Source organism: Zalophus californianus, chromosome 6 (genome assembly GCF_009762305.2).
Source record: "Zalophus californianus isolate mZalCal1 chromosome 6, mZalCal1.pri.v2, whole genome shotgun sequence".
In the NCBI taxonomy this organism is placed as follows: domain Eukaryota; kingdom Metazoa; phylum Chordata; class Mammalia; order Carnivora; family Otariidae; genus Zalophus; species Zalophus californianus.
In genome coordinates, this window is record NC_045600.1 from 107,027,870 (window position 1) to 107,040,628 (window position 12,759).

The 12,759-nt window shown below is 51.0% G+C and overlaps 1 protein-coding gene across 3 annotated transcripts in view; it reads left to right on the forward strand.

Annotated features, from left to right (window-relative positions):
• The window catches only part of SMAD3 (SMAD family member 3), a 115,327-nt gene that overhangs the window by 69,940 nt on the left and 32,628 nt on the right, over window positions 1-12,759 (forward strand). The window lies entirely within an intron of this gene.

Sequence of the window (12,759 nt, forward strand, 5' to 3'; positions counted from 1 at the left end):
TGTATTGAGATGTAACTGACATAAATCCATGGCACATGTTGAAAGTGGACAGTCTGATGTGTTCAACATATATATATATGCACCCATGAAACTCACCACAATCAAGACAGTGAACGTGTCCGTCACCCCCAAAAGTCACCTCTTGCCCCTTCGTAATTTTACCGGGCCCGAGGCAATCACCGATCTTTCGGTCACTGTACATTACTTTTAATTTCCTAAAATTTTAACTGATGGAATCATATGAGATGTACTCTTTTCTTGGGGAGGGGGTCTGCTTTCTTTCACATAGCATCATTATTTTCAGATTTCCTCCATGTTTTTGCCTGTCGCAATCATGAATTCCCTTATACGGCCAGGTGATATTTCATTGTACAGATGTAAACAGGAGTTTTGATCTTAATGTTTGAATAAGCGAAGAATTTCAGCTAAGACTATCAGAAGTAAACGATAATAATGGGTATGCTTGTGTTTTGTTTTTGTTTTTGTTTTTCAAGTTTCTGATGGAGGAGTATTGTTGTATTAAGTATGCTTTGAAAGTTCCAAGTATTTGTACGGAATTCCTTTGGCCCTGAATTTTCGCTTAATTCACTGACCCCGTCAGGACTTAGTGATGACAGAGCGGGACTTGGAGAGCCCAGAAGGACTTCATGTCACGGCCAGGAGCGGACTCGCTTTTGAGGTCCCATCAGCAGTTAGTGGTGCCACGTCCTATGTGTGGTGGGCCCACCGTGCTTGTAGACTCAGGACTGGGCCAGATTTGCAGGAAGGTTGAAGAGTTGCCTTCCATGGTCTTCTAAGGGCCTGACCTTGTCTTCTAGCTCTGTAGAACTTTACAGCAGAGAGGCCTTCCCTGCCCTCGGTTCTTCTGTGGTCGGGCATTTGTGATTTCTGCAACTCCGTGGTTCCTGCCCAGAGCATCGCGTGTGTGAGAGAGGGTGGAGTGCGGGCAGGAAGTCCATTCCGGGATTCCCTCATCCTCGCAAAGCTGCCAGCCCCCGTGGGGGCGGGAGTGCACCATGGCAGCTGTGTTCTCCCAGCACAACCTTGTTTGGGCATTTGGGCAGCCCCCAACAGGTGCCGGAGTGGAACAGTGTTTCTGGGGAGTTGGAAGTGTGCTCTCTTTGTTGTTTCTTTTGGGAGACTTTCACTGAGGGGTCGTCTGTGTGTGTGAAAAGCCAGTGAGCCTCTGAGTAACAGTCGCAGATTGTCAGAGCAGTGACCCCATTTTACAGATGAGCACTGAGGCTGAGGCTCAGAGGGTGGGAATAACTGACATGTAGTCCTTAGTGGTGGAACTGGGACTTGGGGGACCCAGACAACTGCCTGAGACCTTAATCTGTGGGGGTAGGAGTTTTAGGAACACTTGGCAAAATTTGGGAGACTTGGGAAGGAAGTTATTAATCTCTCAGCCTGTGCTGAAAGCTGCTCGTTACTATTTAAAAAAAAAAAAAGGCCACATAAATTGTCCCCAGATGATGTTTCTAGAATGTTCTCGTATCTTACAGTCTCCTGAGCCTGTCACCAATTTGTTCCAGGAATAAGTTAAAAATTCAGGGGTGGGTGATCAGCCTCGTCGGGGAGTATTTTCTGGCACATGAGTGAAAGGTGATAGGTGACATCGTAAGTCTGTGTAGCATTTAGCACAGGAGAAACCTGCGTGTAGCCTCTCACATGAACCCCTTGACGGCCTTCCTGGATTGCCCCTTTCTCCCAGGAAACTGGCCTAGGATCACACAGGCTTCAGAGAGGAGCCCGAGTTGGAATCCAGGGCCCATTTCGCAGTCTCGTCCTGTTTCTGCCTGTGTCCTCCTTCAAGGCAAGTAGGTGTGCAGGCCAACAACAGGACACAGTGGGAAGACCCTGGGCTTTCATGTTTGGAGTTGAGAGTTTAATTCTGTTCTCTTGCTTGCTGTGTGGCCTTGTGGGAGAATCTTAACCTCTCTGAACTTCAGTGTCTTTTGGAAAGTGGGATTAAAGTGTCTACGAATAAAGTGCTCAGCACAGAACTTGCTTATAGAAAGCAACTGGTCGATGTTGCTTTCATGATGGTGAGGCAAGTGTGGGAAAAGCAAAATGAAATGAAACGAAAAAAAAAAAAAAAGCCTGTAAAACAAAAATTAGGGCAGATTTGTCCAAACTGTGGAGTGCCCTTTCCCCTGCTCTTCTTGCACACAGAAGCTTCAGTGTTTTCTGGTTTGGTCCATGAGTTCTTGATCCTTTGCACAGTTAAGAAAACTGAGGCACTCACCAGGTGCCTTGCACAAAGTAGGACCTCAGCAAACACAGACTGGCTGATCAAGCCCTTTCCTTGTGGATGCTCAGAATAACAGGGAGGGTGCACGCGCACAACCTGCCCACACTCTTAAAACAGGGCAAGATCCTGGCAGAGACTAGACTCAAGAGGTGCTATTCAGGCCCAGGGCAGGTGGTCAGTGTGTGGAGGTGAGGCCTGGAGGTGAGAGATGGCGCTGGGGGGTGGCTGTGGCATGGCACAGGGCTGGGTGGCAATCAGGGCAGACCCAGGGGTCAAGGGAGGTGAGGAGGAAGGGCAGGAGAAGACATTTCCTTCAGACACTTACATGCAATCTGAATTCATGCTCAGTCATTGTGTGTGTGTGTGTGTGTGTGTGTGTAGAACATTCCCATTTATGTAATTAATGCTGTGTGTGTGTGTGTGTGTGTGTGTGTGTGTGTGTGTGTGTGTAGAACATTCCCATTTATGTAATTAATGCTCTGAGCCCAGCCCATTCCCCCTGCTGGGAGAGCTGGCAGCCACCCCTTCTCAGGTTCAGATTTTTTAAGGGGCGTGGAGATAAAGTGGGGTCAGTGTGTGGAGACCCAGTTTTATCCCCCTCCTTCTGCCTGATGGAGGGGACAGAGAACACCGGGGTCCCTCGAGAGGGTGATTCAGGAACTTGATGCCTGAAGCAGCTCCCTGGTCACAGGCAGGCAGAGGGTGAGGGCACCCTACCGTGGGTCAAGAAGAGAACTAAGAGAACTCCCAGGAACCTTCCCCCCACACCCCACACCGCGAGGCCCCGGAACTAGCCCTGGGCTCCTGCAGCCCCTCCCTCTGCCCTGCTCCTTCCAAGGAGCCTGTTTGAGATGTCAGTGATTCACTTCCCGTCTTCATTCATCTCCTGTTTAATGTCCCCTCCATTGTTACCAAACAATCCAGGACCCATGGCAGGGGGTGTCCTGCTGCTCAGGCCAAGGAAGGAGGAGAGAGCTGGAGACGTTTCCAGAGCCCAGCGTGATGGGCCCCGGCTGACTTGAAATGCCAGCTGCGGGGGCCCTGGGCCCCCCCCGCCCCAGCTGGACTGTGGAGGGTGAGAAGGGCCCCCTGCACAGCTAGCCTCCCTGCCCTGGGTGGGCGCCCTGCCCTTTGTTGTGGAATTAGCTGCTTTGTCAGCCCGCAGCTATGATTTCCATTTTGGGTCCCAGAGAGTTGGGGATCATGGATCCCTAAACTAGAAGAAAGACACGGGCGTTGGCTCAGAGACTGTCCCCTCCTGATCCTCAGTGTCCTCGGGTGTGGGGGGAGCCAGAGGGGCCTGGCTGTGAAGTGGCTGACCTCTGGAGCCTTCCCCACCCCCTACCCTCAGCTCCGCGGTCCTGTGGTTCCTGAGCCCGGAAGATAGCACAGGACACTCCCGCGTCCGGGTTGTGCTCCACCCAGGCCAGCCCCAGACGTGAGCCCCTCTGCAGCCCCTGACACTCACCACACCACAGCTCCCTCACCTTTCTCCTTTGAAGCCACCTTCCCTCCCAGGACGTTGGTGGATAGCCACTTAATTCCTTCCTGTCACATCACAGCTGTGACTGCCCAGGCTGGCTGTACTGCTGTGACCCTGGGGGTTTCTTGTTCGTTCTGCTTCCCCCCCTTGCAGAAAAGGTCAAAGTCTCCCCTTTGGGAGAGTTTACCACTTCTGGTAGAGAAGAAAGGCATTTTGGTGGGAGTCCTCACTCTTGATCGCACATTTACTCTGCTTCCATCGATGATTCAGCTTTGGTTCGTCCGAGGCCTGCGTGCCTCGAGGAGGTAAAGGAATGGCAAGTTCAGGCACGGCCACCTTGAAGCTACTTTCCGCTGCGAGTGAGCGCATGCCACAGGTCTGTGGGATGTCGGTGCTTAGAAAGCAGGGGGCCACCAGAGGTCCATGGACCCCATTGCGTTCTAGCTGGGGTGCCCCGTACCTAGAGACCCTCTTTTTCGGCAGCATGGCTGCAAACGCCCCAGTCCCCACGGCCTCCCACCCTAGGGGTCCGCGTGCTTTCTCTTCTGGGACATCTAAGGCTGGTAAAATCCGCATTCAACAAATATTTGTTAAGGAAGTGTAGCTCAAAGCCTTCTAACTCATGACTGCCTATAGTCAGCCACAGATGACCTCGTCGCTCTCTGGTGTGGCAGATGAAGGGAGAGGAACTTCCTCACTCAGTAACTGCATGTTGGCTTCTCGCACTTTCCTACAGGCTGCTTCAGCATCACTGGCACCCGCGGTCGTCATCGCTTGTCCTCCCTTGCGGTTCGACCTGCGTCTCTCAAGAGCAGCTGATGGCTTAGAGAACGTTTCTGAGATTGGGTCTCTGGCAGTCATGTGCCCCTGTGGATCCCTGCACTCTGAGGCTTGGTGTCTTGATCGGGTTCATAGGCTGGGTGGGGTGCGGCCTGAGGTTTTTGTTTGTTTCCCGCATCTTCTGCTTGTGTATGCACAGACGAACAGTTGCACTGCCGTGACCTGCTTTGTGAGCAGATGTTAATATGCAAGCCCTGGGCTCCGTCCAGCCTGCAGGGAAAGCTAAGTTGGGTCTCCTTGCCCTCAAGGAGCTCCTGTCTTAGTTGGGAGGGGAAGCCGGAAACACCTGGAAGTTACTTCATCCACCAGGCCCTTGGTGCTAGGTGCTGATGAGTCAGGTGAACACGGGACGGCGGGGACTGTGACTTTGAGGGAGGAGGTCAGAGAGAGGGCATTCTGCAGAAGGAGCCACAGAACGGGCTACGTTTTGAGCTAGAGGCATAATGAGGCTGGTCAGAGAAGAGAGTCTCCGGACCCACATGTCACAGTGGCATGTGACGACTGGCTGCAAATTTCTGGCTCAGGGATGCAGAGGCCCCGTGTTCACATGCTGTGCCTGCAGTGGGTTACTTCTGCTGCTCGGATGGGTTAGGCACTTTGAATTTCTGTCCCCGTGGATCAGGCCTCGAAACCTCTGTCTGTCTGCAGACGGGGGTCTGACGAGGGCGTGGGTGTGTGGGTGGGTCCCGTGCAAATCTTGGCAAGGACTGGGTGGGCTGAGTACGACGAGAGTGGTAAGTGCCCAGGACCCAGCGGAGGGAGCCTCACCTGGGATCCTGTGTTCCTGCCTGGGATGCAGCTTTCAGCCAAGAGCCATCTCGTGGCACGCTGTCGCCACTTGGACATTTTAAGCGCTTGCCTGGCTCTCGGAAGTCCTCCCTTGTTGACTGGGAATTCTTATCATCCTGCCCATAGGGGTTCTTGCTGTCTTAGGTGAAATTGCCCCCAATGAACCAGAACCTTTTGTTAAGGTACAATAGGAAGTCTGTCCCCTTAGACAGAAAGGAATGCTAATTGGTTGCTTAACTGTCCTCAAGATACCGATGCCCAGAATGTACGGACACCCATCCTTTGTTACCGGTTAGATGGAAACTGCTTATGTAAGCCTGTAAAGCAATGTTCCAGAAAGGAGGAGAGCATTTGGGGAAGGTCAGAGACTGGCGGCCTGTAAATGCTGTGTTTTCTACATACAAAGGTAGCTATTTAATCTCCTGGTCCTTAAACTGACTTTTTCTAGAAATGTGATCATTCCTCCCGCTCCCCGCACCTCCCCACCCCTTACTTCCAGCTCCCCAACAGTGGCTGACCTGAAAGGTTTGAGGATTCTAAAGGCTTTGGGGCTTCTCTTAAAAACAGGGAAATAGTTGTAAATGTGGTTAAGACTGAAATTTGGGAATGTTCCTTTTCCAACCCATATTATATGGTGTTTTGCTAGGAATCGTAAACTTGGAGTTTGAGTGAGTGCTACCTCTCAGTTGGAACGTCCCCACGTTGTCCCGTTTACCCTTTGCATGTTCTCTAACATTTGTGGCATTGTTTTATCTCCCTGGCCAGTGACTCATAATTAAGGAAGTCAAAACTGTGCAATTAACACAAAACCTCCTTATTTGCCCTCTTCACCTCTGCACCGCCCCCCCTCCCCCATGCCCTAGACCCAAACACCAGCCTGACATTTTCAATAAGTCTTTGGAAACTTTGATGTGTTCTGATAGGACAAGGCAGCCAGTTATCAGTACCATCGCCTGGTTCCACTTGTTTAACCCCAAATGTCTGTGAAAATCTTCTCCAAAAAAAAAAAGAAGAAGAAGAAAAGAAAATCCCACCCCTAAACGTGCAGTCTGCCCACAGGAAGTGATTCACGGTGCTCTATTCATGCAAACCTGACGGGGCAGGAGGTGGGAGGCTGGGAACCGGGTCTGGGAAAAGACAGCCTAGAGAGGATACTCAGACCTTACTGGTTTCTGCTTTGTGGAAGAAAGTGAAAAACAGAATGACTAAGAGTCCTGTAATAAGAATTGTTTGTTTAGTGAAGTGAGCTAATGTTGAAGTTCACTGGCAGATAAGAGAAATAGCAGTTGTCAGGGGAGGTGACTTTCTGGTACCCTGCCCTTTTTATTTTTTAAGGAGCAAAGATACTTCTCAGTTTTTTTTTTTTTTTTTTTTTTGAGAGAGAGTGTGTGGGAGCATGGGGGGCAGGGGAGGGGGGCAGAAGGAGAAGCAATCTCCCTGCTGAGCAGGGAGCCAACCATGGGGTTCCATCTCAGGACCCTGAGATCTTGACCTGAGCCGAAACCAAGAGTCAGATGCTTCACTGAATGAGCCACCCAGGCGCCCTGATATTTCTCAGTCTCAAGGCATCTATTTGCAGAAGGTCAAGATCTGTATTTCAGCCCCCTTCCCCACCCCACCTTCTGCAAAGAAAAGAGCCCAAGCCAAGATAATTCTCTAATAGTTCTCTTTTTTCTTTTCTGTTTGTCTTCCCTCCAAGGTTAGACTTTTGAGGCTAGTAAAAACATTTCTTTCCCTAACTGCTCATTTTTGTTTCCCCACCTGGAGCATCACATTGTCAGAGCGAAGGAATCCTTTCTGTTCTGGTTGCTTCTGTCTTGTGGCTATAGCCTGGCCTTTTATTTTGTTTTCCCCTGAACTGAAAATACAAATCCGTCCATGTCCCAAAAGCCGTTTGGAAACCGAGCCTCTAAGTGTTGGTCCTGTGAATGGCCCCGCGGCACAGCAGGGCTCTAGGAGGCCCGAGGCCAGGAGCGCCCAGTAGAATGAGGAAGAGGTTTCTGAACACACCTGGATTTAGGATTCCAGTTCAAGCTCCCTGTATTTTATGAGGTGAGCTTTGGGGGTGGGTGTTGTACTAAAAGCTGGGCTGAAGTGTGCTTTTTGCCTTAAGCCCATCAGAACAGTGCTAAGGGCTGTGAGTATCCTGAGTGATCTCTTTAAAAATAAACAAACGATCTTCAGGCTTAATTCTACTCTGAGTGAATGTTAACTGGCAGAGTGAAATGGCCATCCAGAAACTTCTGTGAAGCTTGGGAACTCTTCTTTCCACCTCTTCCAGTAACCAGAGACCAACCCCGATCTCCGGTGTCTTCCATCTATGACCTAAAGTCTCTCTGATCCTGCTGATACTCAAGGAAAAGCAGCCCCCATCAAGCTGGTGCTTGGAAGGAAAAAAAAAGTTTTCAAACACCAAAGCTGTTAAATAGAAAGATTTCAAAAGCAACCTCCTCCTCTGAGATTTAACGGGTTTCTTTGTGTGGGGGGAAGGGAGGGGTCAAGGACAGTTGTCTGATGAGGGCCCGGGGAGAATCTGACAATTCTAACGCAGTGAACACTGCGTTTTGAGATCACGGGGAACCGGGTTTGGGGTGTGACACCCAGATTCAAGGCCAGGCGCTGCTTTTTGCTGCTCTGGGCAAGCCGCCCAACATCACTTGAATCTTTTACCTGTAAAGTAAGAGTGAGGCCCCACCGCACAGGACCCCTGTATCCAGGGAGATAATGAGGAAGAAGTACCAGGGAGACACCTGCTCTGAGGCAGAAATTGCTTCTGTCCCTCACCCCTGACCTGTGCCAGAGCAATTTCCTTAACCCACAGGTTCTCAGGGGACCCAGGGGGAGTGAATTTGCCCCCAAGGGGACATTGGGCAATGTCTGGAGACACTATTGGTTATCACAATTGGGATTGGGAGTGGCATCTACGGGCACAGGCCAGGAATGCTGCCAAACACCCCACAGTACAGAGAATAGTCCCGCCCCCCCCCCACACTCTCTCTCCCTCTCTCCCTCTCTCCCTCTCTCCCTCTCTCCCTCTCTCCCTCTCTCCCTCTCTCCCTCTCTCCCTCTCTCCCTCTCTCCCTCTCTCCCTCTCTCCCTCTCTCCCTCTCTCCCTCTCTCCCTCTCTCCCTCTCTCCCTCTCTCCCTCTCTCCCTCTCTCCCTCTCTCCCTCTCTCCCTCTCTCCCTCTCTCCCTCTCTCCCTCTCTCCCTCTCTCCCTCTCTCCCTCTCTCCCTCTCTCCCTCTCTCCCTCTCTCCCTCTCTCCCTCTCTCCCTCTCTCCCTCTCTCCCTCTCTCCCTCTCTCCCTCTCTCTCCAAAGAATCAGAGCTGAGGTTGCTCAACAGTGGGGCTCACTTTACAGCCGCATGTGAAAAAGTTCTTGGTCTATGTGTGCTTTACAGATGATCATAATTAAGCTGAGCTTTCTCCACACACCAGCCTTCTGGGGTTTTTTCCCAGAAAGTATGCAACCTGGCCCCTGGGGAGGAAGGAAGTCCTGAGGTCCCCCATGATCTTCATGTGTTTCCCATCGGGTCCAGCCCCTTGCAGATGCAGGATGAGGTGTTCCTCCCTTGAGGGTCGGCCCAGAAGGCTCTTTCAACCTCTAGGGCTCACTCTCAAGGCTCATCTGTCTGGGGTCCTCGTCCTGGACCTGAGCAGCCTGCCCCAGAAGGCTAGCAGGGAGAGGGGGCCCCTATATACGGGGCAGAGGAGTGAAGAGGAGGGGGCACAGGGGGCCTGGGCCTGGGCCTTTATGGGGCTGTCACCAAATTTGGCAGCCTGAAGCACCAGCCATGATCCATTTGCAAGTTCCGATGGAAATTGAGTTGTTCTTGGTGGAAGTGGTATGGAGGGTTGTGAAATCCTGCATGGAGCTCCTCCCAGGCCAATCTAAACTGGAACATTCAAAAACGGGCTTCTACTTTCAGAACTTGCTGAGATCACACGAAACTGGGCGAGAGCGTGTGGTCCATGTGGCAGAGCTCATAACGAAACCTCAGTTATCCAGAACCTACCCCAGCACATACTTCACCAGCTTCCTTCTTGATGGCACCAAATGACAAGAACAGGCTGATGTTGGAAATGTTTTTTTTTTTTTCCCCTTTAAACTCCAACCACCCAAGACAACTTTGCAAGTGTCTGGGAACAGTGTATTCGGTGGACAGCTTGATTTTTTTTGTTTGTAACTTTTTTATGTTCGTGTAATTTCAAGCCTCCACAAGTTGCAGCGGTAGGACAAGAAGTGGAGCCTGCATCCTTCCCCAGAGTCAGCCATGGCTCAGTCCCGTGTTTGAACGCGAGTCCTCCTGGAAAGGGAGACCATCGGGCCCCTTCAGATGCAGTACAACAGAAAGACAACATTTCACTGTCCTGGGATTCCCAAGGCGGGAAAGCAGACTCGTACATGTTACGGACTTCATCAGCGCATTAGCGGGGAGCCTGGCTCCAGGGAAACCCTGCTTAGGGGAAGCCACCTCCTCACTCTGTGTTCATTTGCTGGGTGGCCTGGAGGTGTTCAATCCATCATTCTGTTTCCTCAGCCACCAGAGGAGGGGATTGGACAAGTTTACTCTCTAGCTCCCTCCATGGGTAGTTCTCCACAGTGGGTTTTCCAGCAGACATTGACTTAACCAGCGCTTCAGCTGACCCAGGACACTTTGTTCCCTGAATGCTGGGCCTCTGTGGTTTGTCCCCCACAGCCAGGAGACTGGGCACAAACCCCCCTCTCACCCCTGCCCCGGCCAGGGCAGAAATTCTGCCTAGAACAAAGGATGCTTTGGTTTTAGCTGTGTTTACCAAAGGGAATGGATCCTGGGTGAACCCCCAGATCCGTTGACCCTCTCAGCAGGAGTGTTTTCTGGGCTTTTCATGTTTGCTAATCTATCACATCATTCCTGGGCCATCTGTGGCATGGAAGGGAGGAAGGCACGTTCTGATGTTGGCACGGTAAGGAGCAGCAGAGAGTGAGGGCTGTCAGGCAGACCACTGTGGCCCAGAGCCCAAACGGAACCAGTGCTTGGGGCCTTGTGAAGTCTCCAGAATTTTTTCTGCCTTCTTAGATGGTCTGCTGAGTGAGCACCTAACCCAAATCTGAAATTACTCAAGCAAGCCTTGCTTTTATTTTGTACCAGGAAAACAAAACAAAAGGAAAACCCACATAGACTGCAAAGCTCAAGAAAAGTGTTGTGTAAAAATGTTATTGCATGTGAGTGGACCCACAGATAGTGGCTGGCTTGATCGTTGTCCAAGGAAGGGAGGTGAGGCCCCATCCCACTAGCGTGGGCGGGGAGTGCAGCACACGTTCAGAGCACATGGACTGGACCTATCAGCTGCGGCATCTGTGTTCAGGGAAGTGTGGGTGTGGGTGTGGGTTTGTGGTATTAACTGGTAACCCCAAGATGAGAAATAACCCCTTTTCTTACACTAAGCTATAGCAGATATTAGGGGGGAAGTATAAAGGTAGAGGATAAATTGAGATGAAGTAGATACCAAAGGTTTGGGTTTTGGGTTGATGTGCTAGTTGAACCACTTCAAAAAATGAGCAGTAGTTGAGAAAATGTGGTAAGTTCCCATTTACTACAAATCAACTCTGTAAGCCTGTAGGTAGGTTGTCCTCCACAAACAAAAACGAAGTCCTCCTGAAATGGTTAAATTTTATCTCTGTGTCCTCTTCAAGGTCAGGAAATAGTCGTGATGCCCCATTCAGAGTTAAGGAAAAGAGTGTCACATCGTCTGACTTCACTTTATATTAACCCTGGGGCCTCAGCAAATTTTGGAAACCTTGTCAGTGCTCTGTTTCTCCATCAGGATGTGATAATAATGATACTTGCAGGTTTATCTGGAAGACCAGTGGTGGTGTATCCGTCAGTTAGTGGTGAGTAACAAACACTCCAAAAGCTCAGCAGCTTAAAACAGCCATTTTGGTGCTGAGTCGGGCTTCTCTGGCTCACCTGGGCTTGGCGCCTTGTGCAGGTTTGGCTCATTCTGCTCCTCCTGTGTTAGATCCTGGGCCCAGGTGGGGAGGGGCAGCAGCTTCTCTGGGGGAAGCTCTTCTCGAAGTGAGGTGCAAGAAGATAAGCAGAAACACACAGTGACTCTTGACCTTTTTGCTCACGTTCCCTGGGCCAAAGCTAGTCCATAGCCTAGCGCAAAGTCAGAAGCCCTGGAAGTACACTATACTCACGTTAGGAGGAGCAGGGGAGCCATCCAGCTAAGGGCACACATAACAAAGAAGGTGATGAATTCAATCTGCTACAGTCATCCAGAGACCAACACAATGCCTGGCATATACTAGCGGTAGTAACTTCTGTCACTAGTGTTACTGTCACTACTCAATAGGCAAGTCAGGAAAGAAAGCTTATCTCTGAAAGGAGCTAGAAAGGTAAGTATTGTGTGTGTAAAATAAAATCGGTTTCGACTGGAATAGGATAGCATTAACGAATTTCCTTTTTGTTCACTTCTTCGGCTCCTGCCTGGCCTGTGGGAGGTGTTCGGTCAGTATTTGCTGGTTGGTAAGTGGTCTGTTTCCCCGATAGGCATGCAGCGTGGGACAGCAGAAAAAGCCCTGTTTACCCTCCCTTCTCTTTACTTCTCAGTGCTGGCCTGGGTTTGAATCCCGGGCCCGCCTTGCACAGTTATAGGACTTGGGCAAGCCCCTTCAGTTCTGAGCTAGGTGGAGGCAGGGTAGACTGGGGTGTTGCCATATTTTGTATTCTCACATTTACTTCACTGGCTCATGGCTCATGCTGAATAGGTCTTGGCGTGTTTCTGGAACTTACGTGCTCTGCTCCCAGTCTTCTGCTGGACCCCCGTGTCCAAATCCTCTGGTACTTCATGCCAGCCCCCAGATGGCTGTGGGTCACAGATCACTGGTAATGGAGGATGTGAATGGCCTGTGGCAGGCGGTGGGCCCAGCCCCACCCTGTCGCCTGGGAGCGCTCTGGCCGGCTCTGCCTTACTGTCGGCTCTGGGCTCTGGCATGTCCACATCCTTGGCTGTGGCTCCCGCCACCATTTTGGGACACTTCACAGGTCCCACTTGGAGCCAATGGGAGGAAACCTAATTTCCTGCCACAGGAAATGGTTCGGTTGGTGAAGAATATATTTAAGGATTAAACCTCTGTCAGAGGAGCTGGAGAGGGTTGCTGGAGAAAGACTTGGAGGTCTCTCATCAGGAAGCCACTGGGTGTGGGAAGAGATCTCTGTCACAAACGGGGAGGAGGCCCAGAGGCCTGTTTCTGGGACTGTGCTGTCAGCCCCAGCCACTGGTTTTGGGCTACAAGGAAGGGCTGGGTCAGGGAGCAGAGCAGGCCATAAATAGACCCTCTTCTGCAACGGAGCATGTTCATGGTAACATCGGCTCAGAATTAAGACCTATTTATTGGATTTACTTC